Here is a 21,114-nt window from a genome sequence, read left to right on the forward strand (position 1 = left end):
GAGTAAATTCACTTCAATGCTCACAATCTTCGATTTTATGTCAAATTTTTAATTTGGGATTTCTTTTCTTGATACTTAGCAAACTTTTGATGATATGGGTCATTCTCACTGAAAAGGTATAAATAGACTAAAAAAATTTCTAAAATTAAAGTAATTAAAAAAGTTATAAAAATTACATAAATGCCTTTATTTATTTTTGTTATATGTCCTTATAATAATGGTCAAGTTTTCTATTTTATTTTTTACAAGATTTAAAATATTTTAAATTCTGCCTTGTCCACGGAGGAGATGTAATAGTCAACGGAGGAGACATTTTATGTTATAAAATATAAAATGTCAATGAAGACTAATTCATTAATTATTGGGTACAACTGATATTAGTTTAACATTAAGTAAATAATAAAATATTTCGTTATTAGAGATAGAGCTACTTCCGATTAATCATGCTACTATGAAAGGAAACATCCATTTTTAACCTAGGTGTACAATTTTTTAAGTAACTCTTACTGAATATTAATAAATTAACATGTAAAGACTATTGAAATAAAAATTCAAACTCCACATGAAAGTTGAGTATTGAGGGTACTCTTTTATGAACATTATATGCAAATTAAACATACTGTCATCCAAATAACGTTTTTGTTTTTTCTTTTTTCTTCTTGTTATTGTTTCTTTTTTCCCTGGGCACAAACGGCTTGCTCTATCAATTTCTAAACATTTAACTACATTTAATCACGATTTTTCTGTTAAATCTTTTTCTGATACAAATTTTAAAGTTTCTTGCTCTTTTTTTTTATTTTCTTCAAACAATATAGGGTTTTCTTTTAATTTCTGTCTAGCTTGTCTCATACTAAGTTTTTTCTGCTCCCTTCTCTTTTGCATTTGAACATTTGATGGCTTTCTTTTTTTACATTTTGGTTTAACCATTTTTTTCCTAAAATTTGAAGAGAAAAAAAAATGTTAAACATCACAGAAATTATTTAGAAAAATTGCCAATATTTACTTCTCCGTTAAGAAAATGTTGAACTTAATTGATTTTCTTTAAAAATACAAACAAATTAACACATTTGTTCCATTTTAAAAAATATCCATTAAAAGAAAATAGTTTTTTAATTATTAAAATTGTATTATGGTTATCTAACACATTGTCTCTTCCATTGACTGTGTCTTCTCCTCCGTGGAATTGTGATGTCCACGGAGGAGACAAAAACTAGTTCTTGTCTCCTCCGTGGAATTGTGATGTCTACGGAGGGGACGTCCATGGAGGAGACAAAAACTAGTTCTTGAATTTTTCTGATTTTTAATTTTAAAGTTACAAAAATGGGGCAGTTCTTTTTATTAAGTATACTATTTTTGCAATCTAAAATTCATCTATCAAAAATAAAATAATTTTCTCTTACCTTCTTTACCACGGAGTATACGGTGAGAACTTTGCCAAACCCCAGTTGCACACAACAATCCAAAACTGACACCAAAGAGAACAAAAACAACTGATAGTTAACATTAGAAAATGGAATGGTTACCTTTCCAAGAAGCTGTCTCATAGGGATTTCGCATATGCTGCCCTTTATTGCATATTTACCGAACTATATTAATTATCCATGGAGGGAGATTTCATTTTTGATTGACAAAGTTTACTAGTCATTTATTTTATAAAAATACATTTTTTTCAAAAGAATATTGAATGGAAAGTTACTATAAACATTTAACTAAGTAAAACTACAAAAATCATTAAAATAACATTTAAATTGTTTAACAGCCATTGAAAATTATTTTGTGTCACAGACGTAGGGACGTCCACGGATGGGATTTAGAAGTTATGTTTATTAAAAAATAAGAATGAAATATTAAATACATTTAGCAGAAATGCATATGATTTGTTAGTTAGAACTTTTCGAAAAATGATCAAGAAAAATATTAAGAAATCTGCTGTATTTCATAATATTTATTACTAAGGGACTTAAAAAATCACCTTTTTGTGAGAATGACCCATATAATATTATTAGGTGGCGCAATACATTTCAAAAACGCAGAAATTATAACGATCGCTCAATTAGATTAGGAGAAATAGCGCTTGATAATTTTTAGAACTTTTATAAATTTTTCCTCACAACTTTAAAGCAATAAAATGATACGATTTTTCATTTTGAGTAAGTGATTTAAAACTACACTCTCTCAGTCTTTAGATTTTTTTAATATCTAATTATATTTAAATTTAAATTGATGAAAATAGATTTGGTAGAAGCTTAAAAATTCCTTGAATATTAATTGCACAAAAACAAAGCTACTTATCAAAAATTCAAAAACAGGAACTGTATACTATTTAACCACCTATCAAAAGTTGTTGATTGCAGAAATGTATCGGCATAATTTTGTCGGAAAACATTAATAGAGAATTCAAAATACCGCACGCAAGTTTCATGCATTATAAATTACAGAAATTCCTTTTTGGAAAGTGAATTAAAACAATTTTTCTACATATTTTTCTTAAATTTTATTTCTGAAGACTTTATTTAAAAAAGAATAAAAGAAACTGTCAGTTCGCCGAATGAATTTGCAGCATCGTGTCGCCGTCTGGTGACAACAGTAAAAGACTAAAATTATGTACAGTGTCATTTGTTGCTAAATTAAATCAAATTACTGAAACGAACGCTTTGATATGTCCCGCTGCTGGATTATTTGTTTGAAAATTATAATTTTTATTCAATCTTTGAAAATCCACTACTAGGGAAAACTAATAAGGGATTAAATGCCATTAATCATAATGCTGAGGAATCAAAATATTATTAAAAAAAAACAGTTTATAATAGATTTTTTTGACATTACAAAAATACACATGCTATATGACAATATGCTTTCAAGCAAAATAAAAATATATTTTTAATTGTTCAATTTGCCTGATTTATTTCAGGCAAGTTGCTATAAGCCAGAAGTAGGAAAAGATTTGTCGCCACTACAAATAGATAGTATATAAAAAGTTTTTTTTTTCAATAAGTCTAAGCAATTTCATTCTAATTTCTCTCTCACATTGCTGAATTTTTTTTTTATATTGCTCGTGAATGTTCTATGAATAAAGCATTATATTCCCTCTCCTCAAAGCGGATGTGGGGATAGTAGTTATCGACCATGTCAACCGTCATCTGTAGATACCCCACCATAGAATCGAGTTAACATGTCTTATATACTAGTGAATTAGAATTATACTTTTGTAGTGGTAGATACACTACAGTACTCCTCCACCAGAAATATATCTGTGATAGAATTCGATGAACGGATACCACTAGTTCGTTCATTGCTGTTTTGTGAGAAGCCGGTAGAGCTGTATTAAGATCACAGTACTTTTTGAGTGCTGATCATGAGAGCTGTATTAAATTCACGGTCGTAAACGTTCCTGTGTTGCTTTTAGCAGTCAACTGTATACGTTGTACGGTGTGTGTGATCAATACTGAAAGCAACAGCGTGAGGAGGACAATGTCGCAGTTAAAAGTAGAAAGTAAACTGTTAAATGTGGAACATCCATAGAAGTGGGCGTGCGCAAATCGAAGTGAGAGTTTCTCTCAAGGTAGGCGTGTTCATATCACGTCCGGGTCACCAATGTGGGAATAGTAGTTATCAACCATGTCAACAGTCATCTATAAAAAGGTATTCCACCATAGAATCAAATTGACATGACTTATATACTAGTGAATAGGAATTACATTTTTGTAGTTGTAGATGCACTGTATGGGACATTCCTGTAACCGGATGCGGTGAATCAGTTGCAAAATAAACGTTGTTTTCCATCTCATTAGATTAAAATTTAAATTTTAAATTGACCGATGAAAATAAATTATGCATCGTTCTGCCATTTTTTTAAAGCATGTTAGTTTTTTGCTTTGTCCATTGCGAAAAATATTGTTAAGCTTTTTCACTGCTAAAGAATTTCTCATTCTCTTGTCACCTTCTCTTATCTTCACAAAGAAAGGAGAGAAAAGGATACTGCTCATGTGAAATGTTTCGGACAGCTGCATTTTTTTGGTCTTTTATCTGGACAACACAGATAATGAAACCGTACAAGTTGAAATAATTCATGAAATGCCCATTTAAAGTTCCTTTTTAATATTTGACCTTTGCACCAAACAATTTTTTTTTAAATTCAACCGTCGACGTGTTTATATAAATGAGACATTTACTTAAACTCTTAATAAATGATCGATTGTGAATACCAGGCCAGGTGTCTTGCAGGTAGGCATATTTACGTTCTTTTTTTTATGTCGGGAGGTATTGCCACGTGATGCATAGCAACTTCAGTGAAATATTGCCACGTTTTCTATCAAGCTATGGGAAGATGGTAGGAGGTGTAAAGCTATTCTGACTGAAATAGGTCGAATTGAATCGAAAAATGATGAAATTGGTGTAAAAATGGTATATGATTTACCATAAAGATAAGGAAGCCGCTGAAAACAAACTTTTGCCATTATTCTTGTCACCTTAATAAAAATAAAGCAATGGTATGTACATTGATCAATTTTTTTCAATTTTTTTTGTACTAATTAATAAATATCATTATAAATACTTATTTTATCCGTCGGGAACAACATTCCCAATTTTAGGTTTACGACTACTAATGTTCAACTCCGCAGCCTTGTAATTTTGAACCAATCCAGAAGACAAGAAAACTCCTGGATCAGTACCCCCAGAGGTATTGATTTCTTATGAGAATATGGAGGACTTCGCGACTCGACAGATTTAATGTGCAAAAGACACCATTTACTACACGAGGAGTCTTCGGTCTGTGGGGATCGAACCCACGAACTCTTGGACATGGTCCAGTGCCCTACTAACCAGGCTAGCCCGGTCTTATAAATAGTTATCATAATTTATGAACAATAGAATAGTTATTATAATTTATTTCAAAAATAACATTTAATGGTTTCCATATCATTGAAATTATTTTTAAAACAATTTATGACTTTATTCACTGTAATTAGGCAAGGATGGCGCCAGACTTTGCCCGTCAGGGAGTCAAGTCTCCCCCCAAAGGGGAATTCAAGCAAATTAATTCAAAATATTTAAATTAAAACGTATTTTATACTTTACATTTTTTTCTCGCATCCTTTTTTTTGAGTGTGTAAGAAGCTAAGATTACTAATTTAGATACCATAATGTGCAGATTCATTTTAATGTAAATATAAATAATTTTTTCTTCTGTTATCGATGTATTCAGTTACATATAGTGCAATTTATCACACATTGTAAGCTCAAAAATTACTTCTGTAGTAAAGAAAATATGTTGTCGCAGTCAGAAAATTTTAACGTTTCTTACTCTCATAACACAAACATTATTCGATAGTAAAAATGAGAAATTTCATTTACATTTAATAAAACGTTTAAAGAACATTTTGACATGAAAATGTTATTTTTGTATGCATTGATCGACTTTTGAATTATTTAAATGTTAAATTCAATTTTCTCTTCTGCACCACTCACAGGGTTCCCGTGAGTCAGGGAGAACAGGGAAAACCAGGAATTGTCTGGGAATTTTATTTTAACTCCAAAAATCAGGGAATATTCAGGAAAAGTTGCCATTTTTTTATAAAAACCTGGAATATTCCTATATCATACCTGGAAAATAGGCAGTCTTAAAATTATCAGCAACAGTAATCAGTTATTGAGATTCAAGATAAATAATTCTAACATCTATTACAATTATTTGTTGTAAATATTTCACATTTTAGTCAAGCTGAAATATTCTTTTCCTCTTGTAATAATACTTTTTACACAAAAAATCTAATATTTCACATTACAAATAAAAGAATCAAAGTTTACTGATGCAAATGTGGTCTCGTTTTTCATTGAAATTCACCTTGTATACCTCAAGGGAATCAAACAATACGCAATAGTTCAGTTTTGAAAATAAAGTTATAAATACATTTTTTGCACTGTATTCTATCTAAAGATATCATGCCCCGTTTAGCACAAACTTCGAAATGGTTATGTCCATTAAATTGTAAAATTCGATTTTTTTTTTTAATTGTTACACAGTGTATAATTTTACGGACAAAAAAAAGTTATTTTAATCAGAGGACTCTAGTTAATACGCATTGTAAATAAGAATAAAGACAAATTTCTCCTTATGTTTTCTTTTTTTTTTTTTTTTTTCAAATATGCTTTTAAAATGAACATCTATGTTCTGGAAAATGTTAAGTTCTTCATTTGAGAAAAAGAGCGAGTGAATCAGCTTAAAAAAAATTCAAACAAAGTATTTTAATTTTTTATTATTTCTCAATTTACAAATTTTCTGAGAAACGAATATGAACTAAATTACATTTTTTAAAAATTGCCACATATGGCTGCTATTTTTCCACCTATGTTTTCCTTTCTCTGAAAGCTGAAAGTAGACTTCTGTTTTGCTCTGCAGAAGCTTTTTACATATTGCCACGCGCCTGCAATGAATAATCTTTCACACAGCTACTTAATTATTGTTTTTCACACATCGACGAGAAACATTCTTCATCAATTGCTTACAATCTTGATATTTCATATAAAGCGTAAGCTTTAAATCTCGGTAATTTTAAGAGCAATTTTATAAGTGATAATCAGTTCCGCAGTGGACTGATCATTAAGACATGGTTCCCAGCAGATCACCGAAGTCAAGCATCACTGGCTGCGGTCTGTGTGCGGGATGGGTGACCACTTGGATTAGCCTGCGTAAGGACCGAGGATGTATGGTATTGGTTCTCGCTAAACTGTTCTACAGTAAAGTGCTCGACTTCACGTGCGGGTCGACCAGCTACCGAAGCGGGGTGGCCATCCCCTCTGCGGAGGATCAAAATTGTGATGACATGTTTTCGGGTCTTCCTCATGGATGTTTCCCAGACCGTCGCCAATAGCCCATTGTTCAGCTGTAGTGTGACGTAAATGAACTACAGCAACATAAGTGATAATCTAGAGTAAAATTAGTCTTTTTTTTTAATTTTAATTTTAACTCTATATACTGTTACAATTTATTTGCGAGATACTTTTTATATCATTTTTTTTAGCAAATTGAAATCATATTGTGAGAAGAGTATAATTAATAATTTACATAACTCTCTTAATAAAGAATCAACCAGTCATTCTCATGCTATTGCTGTCCTAGAGAATTGCGTGACTGTTGATTTCTTTGATGAATGGAGTTTCATGATGAATCATCGATTAAACGTTAGTTGATCCAGAGGTCAGCAAAGAAAAGGTTGATTGAATCTGAATATCGTGTTAATGGCCTCTCTTTTTTTCTATTTTTGCAAATTATAGAACAGTCTGCTATATAATTAAGAGAAAATGTGGTGATAGATATTCTTTAGTTGTAATCAATGAAATTGATGTTTTATGCATGCTTTTAATTCCAAAGGAAAATCAACAAAAGCTAAAATAATTAGATTAATATTTAAACAAAACTATATTTTTTGCATTTTATTTATTAGAATCGCTTATTTATTTGTTTCTATAGAGTTAAATTTGTACAATTTTGATAAGTACTATATATTGATTTAATGTTCCGCGTTTTCTTTTTCTATACAATTTCATAAACATTAGCAAAATAATAAAGAAAATCTTTCGAGTATTAAAAATTTGATAATGCAAACTGTTTTAGAATATTGAAGAAATGTTCTGCCGTATTAAAAGAGAGTATTTTAAATGCCTTCTATTTGGTCTTCTGGTATAGAAAGACAGTATTATTCTGTTTATTTTTCAGCAAAATATTTGTATTCAAAAATTTTATAATTTAATAACTGGAATTATTGCAAAATAAAGGTCCATTATTTTTTTACACTTAATTAGTTATAATTTGTTTGAGAACAAAAATATATGGTAGAACAATAAACATTGAAAGTTATTTGGAAAAATAACTTAATATAAGAGGTTCAACTCAGTTTCTAAGATAATCAACTTCCTGTATAACTACTTTTAAACTATATTTTCTGTACAAGAAAGAATAAAAAAATGCACTAAGTAAATGTATATAGTAAGTCAATTAAATGCTTTATTCAAAAATTTGAGAAAGGAAATTAAGAAACATTAAGATAGAAAGAACCTAAAAAGTATGATTCTAAAATCTTATATATATAATTCTCTAACGTGGCTCCCAAATTTTGGCTGTATTTCTTTTCCGTCGGTGGCAACGTTTGCTCTGTTTTGTTTACGTTACTATTTCTCTTACTCGGCGACAAAAAAAGCCTCATTACAACTCCCCGTATGGCAACGCTAGAAAATTGACCAATGATTGCCGCTAAAAATGTCACATGCCAAATCTAGCTGAGGTGGCTCAACATATAGCGCTTTTAAAAACGGAAACTGAAATAACCAGAGAGCATCAGCTGCGGCAATCTCATACTATTAAGCTAGGCAGAAGTGAGTAGTCTTTGTCGTTTGATCTCTATTTTATTATTTTGTCGAAAGCGCTTTTTTACACGAATTTACATATTACGAATTTATTTGACGATATTTGATTTATATCACGAATTATACTATAGCACATTTCTAATGGGTTTAACGAATTACATGTCATTTATTTGAATTCAAATTTATTTTAATGACTTAGTATTTGCTAAAGAGATGTAACTTTTTTTAAAAAAAAGTTTTTATATGGATTTGAATGATTGTTTTGAATTCTTAGAATTTTGAGCATTTGCAATGTACCTATGTTAGTAGTGAGCGAAGTGAGTTTGGTTTGCGATGCAACCCAAATAAGATTGCGTAGCAATTTTCGGGGTTTGGCGAGCGCTAGCGAGCAGGGGGCGCATCCCACTAGTATTTTGACGATCTTTTGTTAGGGTTTTGAAATTAAACATGCGTTGCCATGTACCGCCAAATTGTGTATCTCCCCACGGCAGTAAGTTTTAGTAAGAAGTTGGACTATACTTGCGTGGAGAAAAGGCAAAAGTTTTAATAACCATGATAACGGAATAGATAAAAAAAATAAGAGTGGAAAAACGCATAACCTTGAAACGACTTCATAACCTTGGTTGGTTGGTTGGTTCTAACGCACTTGCCACACGGGCAAGCCTGCTTGGTGAAACTGAGCGAATTTAAGGCAGAGTGCGATTCTTGTTTTTCAGTGGCGCCATCTATGGCCAAGAATTCGACTTCGCGACATCATACGCCATACCTGTTTATAAGGCGGACCCACTCATACATCCATTCATTTATCCACAGATCGTAATTTTAACCTGCATCAGAGAACGATCGATCTCCAATCCAGTAACCCCAGAGGTATTGATTTGTTATGGGAACATGGAAGACTTTTGCGACTCGACAGATTTAACATGCATCAGTCGGGGTTCGAACCCGCGAACTCTCGGGCATGGGCCCAGCGCCCTACAGACCAGGCTATCCCGGCCTTTCTTCATAACCTACTACTACTAAACTAAACTTAGTGGCGTGGCAGCCCATAGAGGGCGAATGCCTACTGTGGCCATCTCAGTTTTCTTGACCTTTGGGCTCTGAGGTGTAAGAGCAGATGTTACGATTGGGTGGTCTGCACAACGCGGAACCATTAGTGTTTAGTTCCCAATCATGCTTGGTACTCATTTTATAGACCCACTGAAGGAATGAAAGGCTGAGTCAACCTTGCCCTGCCCGAGGATCGAACGAAGGACCTGTGGCACGACAGCGCGAAGCGCTACCACTCAGCCACCTTGTGTCCGACTTCATAGCCATGATAACGGAAATGATAAAAGTGTGAAGAATGGAAAAAACCGTGTAACCTTGAAACGACTATTCTATTAACAGTAATTATAAACTTCCACGAAAATGGTATAACTGGGCATAAATCTATCAAACATATGCTGGCATAAATCTATCACAGAGGAATCTTCTTGGGTCACGTGGGCTATTCTGCATTTTTGAATGTTGACTCCTCTGAGTTTGTGGCCAAGAAAGATTATAATATGTCGTGGGCAGGTAGCACTTATTGAATTGACTCAGTCCGGGAATGACACTCAGGCAATTCCTACTTGAAATATTATGCGTGCAACTCAGGGGTCGAAAAAGCAAACATAAGAGCAAGACCATTTGAAGAAAGAAGACGAATAACTGCTTATGTCTATTTTCTTACAAAAATGTCTATCAGATCACCATCTGTTTCATTTTAAGGATAATTAAATTTTAAAAAATAATGAGTAAAATAGGTTCCGTCCAAAGAGTTTTTACACAATAAGGATTGGCCGTTCTGGGGAGAAACAATTCCTGTCCACGTAGAGATCAGGAAAACAAAGAAAAGTACAGTAAAAAAGACGACGTGAATACTACACTGGTGCAAGAAATTAATAGAATTTGCAGACTTGGTCGATTATCTCTAGAACTACTGGACCGATTTTATTGTAATAGATCTGTACATACATTGATACAATACAAAACAAATAACCATTCAACAATTGTAAGACACGCGCATGATCGTGCGTAGCACTCGTTGGAGTTGGAAGGTATGAAATTGCCACAGGACAATTCAGGCCATTTACCACAGGAAAAGATAAACTGCCTCATTTCAAGTATGAAATGACGCTGCAAGGCCTGTATATCTGTAAGAGGGGACCATACGCCATATTAACAAATTTTTTTGTTGTTGTTTATTCTGAAACCAATGTTTCATACCTTCCGACTCCAACGAGTGCTACGTTCTATCATGGCTATGATTAGAGCATGTCATGAAAACCATTTATTCTGTCAAGTTTACTTTTCAATTATGTATTTCTTTTACTAAACGTAATATGGACTATAATATTGAAAATCAGAATTTCTAGTAAACCATTCCCATATTAACGGTTAATTAACGATGCAAAAAAACGGTAATAACGATAAATTACTGAATGAATGGTTAGAATACCATATATTATGGTTTTATTAACCAGAGTTATGTTTTATTTTTACCAGGAGCGTCATTATCATATAATATGGTGATTTTTCTAAAAAAAATTAATCTAAAAAAATACTAAAAATCCTTCACTATTTTATTGCATTACTGTGCTTTTACTAACTAATTTCTTTTTGCGAGTTATGTTTATAAATTAATCTATTATTATACATTGAAATTAATACTATTTTATTGAAACTTTAAATTTTTCGAAAAAATAAATTAATAAAACTTGCAAATTGCACATCGAAATAAAACATTTCTATTTTAATAGAATGTAAATGCTCTAAATAAAGATTTCAATAGATCTAATAAATGCTCTAAATAAATGCTCTAAATAAAGATTTCAATAGATCTATTTCGGAATTTTTAGTGAAGACGAGGGCTCTCAAATAAAATATAACAATAAAGAAAATGGGAAGATAAATAAAAATTTCTTTGTTTTACTCAAAACAAAAACCCCTGCTTCAATAGAATTATTGTTAATTACATATTATTCTTATTTTACATAAAAACATGTATTATATGTATTTATATATTAGTAAGCATCTGTATTTTAAAAGAATGTTTTAAATAGATTATTAAAATATTGACGTGCATTCTGACTATCATCCTACACTGTTAAACATTTTAGTTTATCTCAACACTAAAATTGATGGCAACTACTTGACATCAAAAGGGCTGAGGGGAAACACGTGGAATGTTCATTTTCACTACTTTCGATGTTGTTGTTGACGTATGCCTGATAAGGCAGAGGGGTGCCACACCCATATGTCACACCCGTTTATAGGGCGGACCCATTCATACACCCATTCATTCATTCACAGATCGTAATTTTTGACCTGAATCAGAGAACGATCAATCTCCAATTCAGTACCCCAAGAGGTATTGATTTGTTGTGGGAACATGGAGGACTTTGCGACTCGACAGATTTAGCGTGCATCAGTCACCATTTACTACACGGGGAGTCTTCTGCCAGCGGGATTCGAACTTACGAACTCACGGACATGGGTCCATTACCCTACCGACCGGGCTAACCCAGCCCTACTACTTTTGATGCTACCATTTTTGATCATTAGCAGAACTAAAATTTATAATGAGAATAAGATGTCATAACAGTCAGAAAAGTTATTTTTACTATACAATTTAAAGTAAAAACAGTTAGAATATGCTAAGCCACACTAATTCTTAAAATAAAAGTAGTTTATAAATTACATCTACTCATAGCATAGAGATAATATTTTATTTTATAACCTTCGTTTAACAGCCGACCCAGTTTTGGGTTTACGACTACTAGCTACGTATGTTCAACTCCGTAGTCTTGGAATTTTTAGCCCAATCCAGACAAGAGAATTCCTGGATCACGTATGAGGTCAAATTTGTTTTCGTAAAGGACCTTTTGATGAACTAACTGAAGTTTGCGTTACATGGAGAGGAAAACCTCGAAAACCTCCTATGGTTGGCCTAACAGAAAGGGACTCTAACTCATGATCCGTCCACCACTGAGGACATTTTACGTCAAACAGTGATCGGTACGAGCAGAATTCGTATCTGCTAGCCTTCTCTGTAATTCGAACCCTGGTCACCTCATCAGGAGGCGAGCGTTTTACCCCTGAGCCACCACGACTCGTATAGAGAAAATACAAGAAGAATTTGAATAAAAGTCAAGAAAAAACTCGCACCAATATCCAAATCCAAAGCACGCAAGCATTGGTGCTTTCGAAAGCAAAAATAAATCGCGTATCGTATGAATGCCTGAGCTTAGTATAAACATTTCAAATTATTTTGAAATCAAGAGCTCCCTCACTCTATATTTACTACAGTTTTTTCAGTACATGTTTTTTACAGTTTTTGATGGTTTTTACCAGTTTTTGACTGTTTCGGTTTGCATGGCAAAATTCAGTTTTATGTCAAAAACCCAACACTGCCATTAAACTATTTTAAAGATAAATCATTTACTGCAAAGATAAAGAAGAATGTTGAACTCATATTTACAGAAAAAAACGACTTTTTTCTTAAATCTAAAGCTATAATATTTCACTCAACTATTTTTCTTTTATCTATTCACATCATCCATTTTTCGATTGTAAATAATAAAAAAACTATGTATAGAATCTTAAGATTTCAGATAAAGCAACTACCTTCCTCATCTAATAGAAATATTTATCCAAGCTCATTTAACAAAAGTCATAGATGAGACTATTCTAATCGATATAGGTTTTGACATGTAAACCAATACTTGATGAAAAATACATTATGTCAGAATCATTAGAAAGATGATTAATTGTGAATAATGGATATCATTGTCCTTCGATCACATGTTTTCGGGAATTATTAATATACTTCAGTAACATTGAAAATTTCATGAGTAATTGTACGCTTCCTAAGGTTAAAAAAAATAAAAAATAGATAAGGTAATAATTCCTTTTTTTGTGTGCATCTATTAATAATCTATTACTTCATTTACCAAAAAGCTCAGAAATATTAAGAAGTAATGAAGAGGCACAGCATGTTCATATACTGGGTATTCCGTATTGACTACCCACAATAAATAGTTTCAGAATCCTTATCAAAAATGTATACTAATTGTGGATCGCAAATTAAAGTTTTAACGAAGAAAAAGACAGAAAATCTACAGGAGGAGTCTTGTAGGGGGAATTGAAAATGATTATTAAAAACATCAAAATGTTTCAAACCAAAATTGAATCGATTTTTGTGTGTGTTCTGTATACTTAACGTTATGAATTGTGATTTGTCAGATTTTGGTTGCGTTTTTGTGCTAGTTAATGATTTCAAATGTATATACTTTTAGTTCTTCATTTTCAAAAATGGTTTTAAAAATATTTATTCAGTGTGGCTTTACGAAACATCCTGTATATATAAGTTACAGATTGAGTCATAACTATTACCAGCTGCTAAAAAATCCTTTTTGTCATTTTTTTTTAAAATTACTTTTTATATTTTTTTAGTTTAATGAACAGTTACTGTTTACATCGCACGATCTCAAAAACGGGACTATATTGTTTTTATTTATAGTTAATTTCAGTAAATGAAACAAAACATCTGTAAATACTCATTTACTATGTATTGACCCCCACATCTATTTTTTTATTATTATTCTTTTGGAATGAAAAAGTTAATTTTACTTTTCCAATACCTTGTCAAAGCTTATTTTTCATAGATTAAAATACTTTAAGTGAATTAAATTTCTTGAAAATAAATAGTAAATCATTTATTTATTTTTCTTTTCTAAAATCTGACTCAAAAATGTTCTTTGAAATCAATTGCATTTTACTGTATTCGTATATTTACTGAGACATTTCGTTATTTACCAAAATATATTTTAATATGCATTAATATTTTAAAAATTTAGTCATTATCAAAAATGCAAAAAAAAAATCCTGTTTTCTTAAATAACCAAACGAATATTAAGTGACAAATTTTTGGAATGGAAAGTTTATGTTAAATATATTTTTTTCGCAATTCGCTATAAAATTTGGATTTTTAATTTATCATGTTAAATTTAAATAATTCATGATTTAAATGAATTATCTGCTCATATTCTTTGTGAATTGATTTATGTAAAGTCAAAGCAAAGTTAGTTTATTGTGTCAAATCTGCATTAGAAGTAAAAGCACTAAAAATTTTAATGAATAATTGTTTTGCATGATACGTAAATCGTAAATGTAACACCATCTACCCTTTTGACTCGAAATAAATGGTAAAAATTCTTTTTATGATACACAAATAATCCATTTACTTAAAAGCAATATACTACAGCAAGAGCTCGTAAAAATTCTTTCTTCGTCTTTAAAAAAAAGTATTAACGGCTAAGTGGTCAATCCAGTATATCACGAACAACTTCTTAGAATATTGATTTTTAACGCTGAAAGCCTTTTGATGGTGCCAATAATTAACACAAAGAACAATTTCATAGGCAGTTTATAGTCTACAGATTATAGTGAATACTTTTAAGTTTATAAAACAGGATGCTTTTATTTGAACTCAATATATATCCAATAAGTAATTGATTTAATATTGTTTGTAAAGTTGCTAATCATTATTTGTTATCAACGTAAGCAATGATAATCATCAGTTCTTACGTTTTTTAACAGAAATATGAGAATCTGGCAGTCACGAAAGGTAATATTTTGCATTTAAGAGGCCATTTTTAAAAGCGTTAGGCATAGTTGGATACTTGACGTTATGATTTTGTTCAAATTTTCACGATTTATTTTTTATTTAAAACTATTAGACACAAGAATATTTTAGACAGGAGAATTAGAGACAAGAGATTGGTATAGAAACATGGTAGATTGAAGAATTGATTGATTGGTTCTGAAACATGGCATAGATTGAAGAATCAATTGATAGGTGCAAAAACATAGCTTTGATGAAAGAATTGATTGATTGATTGGTATAGAAACAAAGTACAGATTGAAGAATTGGTTGGTATGATATAGATTTTACGTGACCTTAAAATTGATTTTAAATTAGCAAGAAGCTGAAAATTTGCACAACTTTCAAGATCATTAAATGCCATTGCCAAAACTAGAAAATCACGAAATTTGCTGGAAAAGAAACCTTAAGTATAGCAGAAAAATAATCAATTCACAAGACTATGGGTACTGATTCAACTTTCATATAATAAGGCCCTAAACGTTGAGGCCTGTACCTGAGGAGTTGAATACAGAAATCGTTATGAGAAAGTTGTAAATTGTTTCAAAAAATGTTATTTATATCCAATATGAATATTTGAAGTTAACCCTGAAGTGAGCTTTAGAAGTTATATAAGTTTTATATGGAAAAAGAGCAAATTCTAACTCTCGCATTTTTATGCTTCTGACATTGCTATACAAATAAGTAGGGTAGTGATTCCTGTGTATTTTTAATACAATGGATAGAAACACTTCAGTTCACCAACAGTTTAAAACTTATAAAATTTTAAATAGAAAAGTGCAAAACGTTGCGTAACTGAATTTTTTATACACAAATCTTTTATAAATTTTAAACTGTTATTGGACATAAATAACTTCTAATCTACTAGAAATATTTACTTGGATGTGATTTCATTTATTTAGCGTGAAAAAATCACATCAAAAACAATCTATCGCTTGTCGGCTAACGAGTATGTTTTGCCCCGTTATCTCTCTCCCCATTAGTTAATTTAGATATAGATTAGAGGTCACTATGGGGAGTTAAACAAGACGAATATTCAATAGCTTCCTAGGGATAGGTCAATGTGCAAACATGGACGCAGCTCTTACTGGCAGAACCGCTTGTAAACATACCTGTGTTCGGGGTAGTTGTTGATCATACTACTGATGACTCTCCTGTTAGTGGTCACAAATGCTGAGTCGAGCTGACAATTGGTGCGAACCATTTCATTTCTCAAATCATGGTTCGTGACGTGTGCGCGTTACCTTGTAGAGCTTCGACAGTTAGTGATTTGTACCCACTAAAAATCCGACATGACGTTGACGGTCTGTATTACGTAAACTGTAAAGAAATCTCGACCGACACATGCAACAAATTCCGTTAGAACAAAAGGTTAAATTCCTTCCTCAATTAAAAACAGGCTGTTGTTTTTTTTTATTTTATTATTTTATATCCGTCGTTAAACAGCCGATCCAATTTTCGGGTTTACGACTCTGTAGTCTTGTAATTTTGAACCAATTCAGAAGACAAGGAAACTCCCGGATCAGTACCCCCAGAGGTTTTGATTTGTTATGAGAACATGGAGGACTTCACGACTAGACAGATTTAACGAGCATCAGCCACCATTTACTACATGGGAGTATTCGGCCGGCGGGGATCGAACCCACGAAGTCTTGGACATGGGCCCAGTGCACTACCGACCAGGCTTTCCCGGCATAAAATCAAGCTATTTAGTTTTTTTCCTTCTTACACAAATTACAAAAGTGTTTTTAGCCGAGAAAAATATTCAAATGTTAATTTAGTATTCTAATTTTAGTGCCAAACCTTTATTTTTAAATACATTACAAATGTCGCTACTGTCACTTGTTTTGCATAAATAAGCTAAAAATCAAAATATAGTGTACAAAATATAGCGTATAATTACAGTGTATAAAAATATCCAAGATAATATGGGTACAATTATTTAAGAAGAATAGCAGTTGAACGTTTGGGCACTTTATTATATCTTTGGAGCTATTTATGATATTCGTATAGATTTGCACATAGTTTATTCAAGGATTCGAATCCTAAGACAAACTTAAAGTATTAAAAATACGTATCTTTCATATAAGTCTTTTTTTTATTTATTTATATTATATTCAAATATGTTTAAACTACCGGGTATGCATAATTTTTAACAATACACATTTAAATGACAAAATCCAGAATATGAACAGAATAGTTCAAATAGTTCTTGAGACTGTTTTTATTATTATTTAGAGCGCAAAAAAGGACTAAAATTAACAATTAAAGGCTGAAGCTTTCAATTCTTCTCTTGATACAATGTTTTGGAGAATGCGGCTAACACCCTTCTCATACTGAGATAGTCAAAAATTCAACTCCAACGGGGAAGAAAAAGTTTTTTTCATTCAGAGAAAGTACTATTTTGTGTCTGATTTCATGTCCTAAGAAATCAAGTTAATTAACTTACTTATAGTTAGCCAATCGAATCATTAAAATTACTTCGTAATTAGAAACAATCAGCTTACGAAATCAAAAGTATTCTTTTTTTCTATTTCTTGCTCATTGTACATCAAAGGTATATTCCCACTAAAATTACGTCATTCTTATTTATTTGCTTTTTTGAATTCAGCAAACTCTATTTAGATATTATTTATTCAATTACTGGCTTAAAGTGAAATTCCCAAATGATATAACCGTCGTTGAACTGACCCAATTTTGAATTTTCGACTACGTAGCCTTGTAATTTTGAACCCCATTCAGAAGACAAGAAAATTCCTGGATCAAGTAATGGGAGAAATTTACTTTCATTGAAGTTTTTTGAAGCACTTTTCTTGATAGCCTTTTTGGGAGACTTTCCAGTGGAAGAAATCCACATTTGCGGTACATAGAAAAGAAAACTCCGAAAACCTCCCATGGTTAACCTGATGACGAGGGGACTCTAATCCACAATCCGTTTACCATAGAGGATATTTTACGTCAGCACTGTGATCGGTGCGAACCGGTTCTAGGGAACTTGTATTGACTGGTCATCGCTGGAATTCAAACCCGGTTCATCATATTTGGAGGAGAGCTCTCGATCCCCTGAGCTACCATGGCTCTAAAGAAAATTATTTTATAATTTTATAACCATCGTTGAACATTCGACCCAATTTTTGGGTTTGCGACTACTAGTGTGCAACTACGTAGCCTTGAAAACCCAATCTAGAAGACAAGGGAACTCCTGGATCAAGTACTGAGAGAAATTTGCTTTCGTAGACGTTACATGGATTGGGAGAAATTTGCGTTGCATGGAGAGGAAGACCACGAGAACCTCCCACGGTTAGCCTAACTGCAAGGGGACTCCAACCAATGATCCGTCTACCACTGAAGATATTTCACGTCAACACTGTGGCTGGTGCAAGCCGGATGCGGATTCGTATCGAACAGTCATCGCCGGGATTCGAACCCGGTCCACTTCATTTAAGGCGAAAGCTCTATTCCTGAATCATCACGGCTAGAACGTACGTTGCTTCTGACTTTGTAACTTGAAATATCTGTTCTAATCAATTTATATATTTAAAGTTAGGCAGTCAAACCGTACTGAATGAGACTTAGTACTTGAAAATCCGATCATCAGATCATAAGTTTTCAGGGTGTCCACTTTTTTTTCTTAGGCATTGTATTACTTTAGAAGCTTTGCAAAAAAAATAATAATAAATAAACAAATCAATAAAAAATTATATGTTAAGTGCGAATATTTATTTCATTTAATAATCAAGTTGCCGGCCAAAACACCTGCCTAATAGTAGACAAAATTAAGTTACTGCACTAAATAAGTATTTAAAATCGTTTTTAGTAAAGGAAAAAAGAACTATTGATCATGAAAAGGTTTACTTTCGCAGTCATTATAAGATCGAAGGACTTGGTTTTAATTTAACCTTTCCTTATCGAGAAACAATATTTTTTCAATCTAGATTATGAATAATAAAACAATATAGATTTTCGAAATTAGGCTTTGCTTACATAAAAATTGTTCATTAACTTCTATACACTATTACTTGAGATTAAAAAGAATTTCAAAGTATAGCCGCAATTTTTTTTTATTTTTTATTTATTTAATTTTTTTTTTGCTATGATAAATCTCAAAAAGTAATTTTGTACTTTTTTAATATGTTAATTTATTTAACACTGTAGGATAGTGACAAATAAGTTGTTTCTACGAATAATATTATGAAGTAGAAATCAAGTATTATATTGGAAATTCGTTGTAAATCATATTCTAAATCGACTAAGAGCTGTAATCTTTTTTAGATAAATTAATGAAATAACCTTAAATTGTGGTTCATATTATTTGCCCTTATAATATATATTTAAAATTCTCCTGAAAATACAAAGTTAAAAAATAATATGCAAATACGATACATTGATTAATATTTAAATAAAAAGACGAAAACATTATCAAAATTGGATAAATCACTTTGTACATTTCTAATTAATCTTTTTATTATAATTAATCTTTAAAATTAATATTTTTGAAAATATTTTCTATGACAAACAAATTGTTTTTAAGGTTATTCCGGATGTTTAAACACGCATTTCAAGTTGTTTTCATTTTCTTAAACAGGCATTTCAAGCAGTGTCTATTTTCTTAAACAAGTGTTTCAAGATGTATCCGTTTAATTAAAGACACAATTTTAACTGTGTCTAAAATAAGAAGATCTTCTAAAAAATTTTCCTCGGCTGAATTCGCTGGTATAATAGAAACACTTCTAAAATACACTCATAGATATAAAAGAAGCCTTCACAACCTGTAGAAAAGAATATTTTACTACAGGCTGCGAAGGCAAATTTTTTAACAAAAATAAGCATTTTTTAAGCACTTTTCAGTCACTCAAAAGGCTTAAGGATGTCAACTACGCAAATGTTTAAGGATTAAAAAAAATATCATAATTAGACAGAGTTGGCAAGCTTTTGACAAATGATGGTTTTATCCGGTTTCATTCGCTTGCCAGTGACGATGGCGATGACGCTTCACCAACGATGAAATTAGCAAGAGAAATAAAATTTTCTATCACTCTAAGAGAAAAAAATTTGTCAATGTTTAGTTGGTCCCAGTTATCAGCAAAAATTCGAGATATTTTTGGTCCGTTTCCAGAAGGCGGAAAACGAAGACAGAAATTAAGAATATCTTGCAAAATATACAATAAGTAGTACATGAGAGACGAAAATCCTTCCCACTGAATCCAGCTCAGTATACGCAAATGCCTACCCGCAAGTATTTCATGAAACATGTAAAAAGGAATGGTGATTTCATACACTAAGAACCAATGGTACTACGAAATAGACTGGGGGTTGAATTAATTGTGAAAACGTTGAATACGACAATGTATTTTTGCATAATTCGTGGTGAAAATAAACATAGTAAAGAAAAAGTCTCATTTTGGAAAAGGGAAAATTAATCACTTTTTAAGAACACCCATCGAAAAAAAACACCTTTAAGGGCTTTAAAAAAAAACAGAATTCGAAATTAAGCACCTTTAAGCACTTTATTGAAGAAGAAAAAACAAAAAGGAGATTTCAGTACCCTCTTGGGTCACTTCTAGAGCGTTCAAGCATGATGCGATACTTTCGAGTACTGAGCTATTTAAGTCCCTTATAATGACCTGCTACATTTCGTTCCACTGTTGCTGCACAAAAATAGCTAAATAGTTGAAACTCAGAGTCTGCCCTACTTGTCGCCCCAAGTGTTCCCAGACATGCTCCCTCGGTCAAAAATCTGGGGATTGAGCAAGTCAGGGAAAGTGGCGGAGGCATTCCTGTCTCATTCTTGCTGTGTGCGACCGAGCATTATCTTGTTGAAAATGGCTCCTGAGAGCCCAGCTATCAATAATAACACGCGTACCTGAGGATATCACTTGGTGGCAGAGAGGATAAAGTGTTCACCTCCTAATGAGGTGAGCCATTGGTGGACAGTAGAAGCATAATCTACTCCCGGCTCGTATCGAGCACAGTGTGGGCTTAAAATATCCTCACTGGTATTCGGATCATGGATTAGAATCCCCTTGCCATCGGACTAACCTTTGGAGAATTTCGTAATTTTC

The sequence above is a fragment of the Parasteatoda tepidariorum genome, chromosome 12 (assembly GCF_982258835.1).
Source record: "Parasteatoda tepidariorum strain Cologne lab strain chromosome 12, Ptep-v5.0, whole genome shotgun sequence".
Classification (NCBI taxonomy): Eukaryota; Metazoa; Arthropoda; class Arachnida; order Araneae; family Theridiidae; genus Parasteatoda; species Parasteatoda tepidariorum.